Source organism: Coenobita brevimanus, chromosome 39 (assembly GCF_032717465.1).
Source record: "Coenobita brevimanus isolate Jiangsu-jjx chromosome 39, ASM3271746v2, whole genome shotgun sequence".
Lineage (NCBI taxonomy): Eukaryota > Metazoa > Arthropoda > Malacostraca > Decapoda > Coenobitidae > Coenobita > Coenobita brevimanus.
The window spans coordinates 1,848,808-1,852,511 of record NC_136992.1 but is presented as its reverse complement, the minus strand read 5'-3'; the positions used below and the strand labels follow the sequence as shown (position 1 = coordinate 1,852,511).

The following is a 3,704-nucleotide window of genomic DNA, read 5'->3' as shown; positions in this document are numbered from 1 at the left end:
AGGTAAATATTTGTTTATAATGTGTGTGTGTGTGTGTGTGTGTGTGTGAATTAGGCACGCAGAGTAGAATCATGAAGAGGTAGCATCACTATCTATCTATCTATCTATTGCCAGACGCCTCAATCCCGTTTGGGGTGGCCACAAACAAATCGCCTCCAAGTCGCCCTGTCCCCCGCCATTTCACTACCCTGCTCCCAACTCACACCCCCCTCTCTCATATACCTCTCCACCCCATCCCTCCATCTCATCCTCGGTCTCCCCCTCCCTCTTCCACCCTCCACCTCGCTCACATTGTGAGTATATGGTTTTTGCTTCTACCTACCACTAACCCACCCTCTTGGACTGTTAGAGAATGGGTTAGAATGATGATAATGGTTACCGTACTAAAGTATTAAAGACAAATTTTTCATGATAAGTGTATTTGATAATGAATATAGAACATAAAAAATTCCCTTTGAAGTTCCACAAATGAGTACAAGTATTTGATTATGCCCAATTAACCACTTAAGTCTTATTGCTTTTATACTGTATTCTTTCCTAGCAGTGATGAGTTTATATATATTATTCACATCAAGAGGCATCCTGATAGGGTAGGGAAGGATCAGTGAAGGCTTTGTAAATCCTCTTTTAGTAATCTCCATGAATCTGAATCATATTAAGAATCCTATGTTGATATTGTCACCTCTCACATGCCTCAATTTATAACTGGGTTTGCTATAATTGATTTCTTTTTACAGACCTGAAACCAACCAAGACAGCATGGAGGGAGGAAGTGAAGAAAAGGAACCAAAGGCAACACTGATTCAAGTGGAGAGGAGACAGAGCCGGGTTTGATATGTTCTTCCTCTGGTATTACGTAAACAGTTACTCTCAACCATTCCTTATTTGAAACTCGCATGGATCACATCTAACTGGAGTGCCTTAATTTACTAGACCACCAGGCATCCATTTTCTAGCGTCCGGTATTTGTTTTTCATGAATTGCGGAAAACTTTGGCTTGACGTTCAGTGTAGAGTCACCTAATGTTCGTGCTTTAAGTGAAGAGTTAATAGGCATCCCCCACCTACCATCTACCCAGGTCTTGAAATGATGGAGAGTAAGGGTTAGGAGGACAGTGTTATAGGAAAAGTAACTCGTACTTTTTTTTTTCTTATGTGTTGATGTGGATGTGATAGGAAGCGTTATGAGGAACACACTGAGGTGGTTTGGCCATGTGGAGAGGATGGAGGGTGAAAGACTGACGAAGAGAGTGTATGTGAGTGAGGTGGAGGGGGAAAGAGGGAGGGGGAGGCCGAGGATGAGATGGAGAGATGGGGTGGAGAGGTATATGAGAGAGGGGGGTGTGAGTTGGGAGCAGGGGAGTGAAATGGCGGGGGACAGGGCGACTTGGAGGCGATTTGTTTGTGGCCACCCCAAATGGGATTGAGGCGTCTGGCAATAGATAGATAGATAGATAGAACTCATACTTTTTTTTTTCTTATGTAAATTCTGTTTTTTTTTTTGTTTTTTTTTCCCCCTGATGGAGCCAGGCCACTACATCAACTCAAAATCCTAAGTTGTAGTTGCATGGAATTTGATGAGATTTAGTTGAGACTGCAGTTGAGTCTCCTTGGTTACCACTCAAATTGTACTCGGGCCACAGCTTAACTAAAAGGAGGGTAAAGTTCTTTGTTAGATGAAAATGAATGTGCAATAGTTGAGTTTATCACAGTAGTTTTAACCCAGATTATATTCCCAATTCTTTAAAAATCATCATGTCAGATATACTCTTTGCACCTTAATTTGACCCAGATTTTTGTTCATTTGTAGCTTATTTCACTTAGTTCTTTGGTCAAAAGGGACAGTACTACAGTTCTGCATCCTTTTCACAGCACTTTCTCATGACTAGCAATATATTCTAGTATTAATCTGTTACAACTCAGCCTTGAATATGGAGAGATGCAATTTTTGGCCAAGTTAGAGTAAAAAGAGTTTAGGTGAGGTGGTTTTCTTGTTCCAAATGCCTCATAGCTGAGTTTGCCTAATAGCTTCAATTTTGCAGAAGTGGATTACCAAGATTGCATGGAGAAACCCAGGGAGAGGAAGAGAGGCAACAGCAGTGCAGATGGAGAGGCAGCCTGGAATGAAATCTGAGGGGGCTTTGTTTGGTGAAGGAGGACCAGTCGGTATGCATCCCAGGACATAATATTTTAACTACACCAGCCAACCCCTTGTGATGGAACTAAGGTGTGGAGGAAGAGAGGGGTGTTGTTCAGGTACCATATCCTCTCTCTGAATTATTTGTATTTGTCAGGTTGGCCAGTAGTGATGAGAGTCAATTTGGCATAGGCTAGTCAAATGTATTTCACTTTTCGCTGGTAATGATAAAAATGAATAAATGATTGCCTGGTCTTAATTTGTGGATGCTTTCTGAACGACTTAATGTATATGTTTGCATTAAAGAGCTAAGATGATGAAGATTAAGTCCACTATGGTACCTACAGTATATACCGTTTACAGTATATTCTGAAGATCTCAGTTCTGCATTTTTTTTTTTCTTTTTTTTATGTCTGTCTCAGGGTATAGGCTTCACAGTCCATTGATACTGATAATTGTGATGATGTTGATGATGATTTTTGTCGACAGAATGACAGATGGAACCACAAGAAATCCACCAGTGTTAAAATCAAACCATCCATCCAGCCAGCCAGCCAGCCAGCCAGCCAGTCATCTTGCTGCGATTCTCAAAGTTAGTGACCTGTATTTGCCCTTTAGAATCAGGTGTGGGATTCTAAGACATATTTATAGTTGATTCTCTGTCATAGCTTAGATTTATTTTTCCAGCAAGAACTAAGGGTATGGGAAAGCTCTGTACTCTCGTAGTCCACCATGCGGAAAACAGACATAAACTAATATACTTCCTTTGGTAAGAGATGTAAAGGCCCTGTAATCTTCCTCTTTGTCCATCCTGCAGATAATAGATATACCTTATTATAAATTTCCTTTATTAAGAGATATGGGAAGCCTCGGTACATTCCCTCCTTGTCCATCCTAGAGAAAACAGATGTAACCTATTACTAATTTTCCATCTAAAATTAAGATATATTATTTGTAGGTGTAACAGGGGACATAGGAAAACTCTCCTTTCATCATTCCTTGTCTTTCCTTCAGAAATAAGTTGTGTTTATGACAGAATTGATGGTAAATATGTGTGAGTCCCACCTAAGGCTTAATTCTAGGTAGCACAGGAGGCTTAGGAACTGTTCTTTATTGATTTATTTTGCATACAACACATTAACAGTTTCTTCTATGCCCCTTATTTAGCTTCAGGATTGGTGAACTAGTAATAGTTGCAACCCCAGCTCATCTGAACATGAGCCCAGTTGACTGCAGGCCAAAGTTACCCCTCCTCCATAGCCCACCATCCTCCTGTCTGAGGATAGGGAGGGAGATAAAATTTATATAACCAGACAAAGGAGTTACCTAGTTATATCAGTGCCACCACATGAAGGCATCCTGCTTGAGGACCCTTGGCATACTTTGCATCAGTAACTTAAAAACAGATGGGATGAGGCTATACAGTGAGACCTCTGGGATAAGGGACTGAATAGGGAGGCTGCTAGAGATCAAGCAGCATGGAGAGCTGCCATTAGGTGACCAAGCCGATGCATGCAAGCTTGTGGGAGCCTGTATATGTGAAGTGGAATGACTGAGGTGTAATGTGC

General features: G+C 41.1%; 1 long non-coding RNA gene across 1 annotated transcript; it reads left to right on the top strand.

Moving 5' to 3' along the window:
* The first annotated feature begins 745 nt into the window (after positions 1 to 745).
* Positions 746 to 2,668, top strand: LOC145396734 (uncharacterized). Its single transcript, XR_013896831.1, has 3 exons — positions 746 to 856; positions 2,042 to 2,255; positions 2,626 to 2,668. It is a non-coding gene; the product is annotated as an uncharacterized LOC145396734 (long non-coding RNA).
* The last annotated feature ends 1,036 nt before the right edge of the window (positions 2,669 to 3,704 follow it).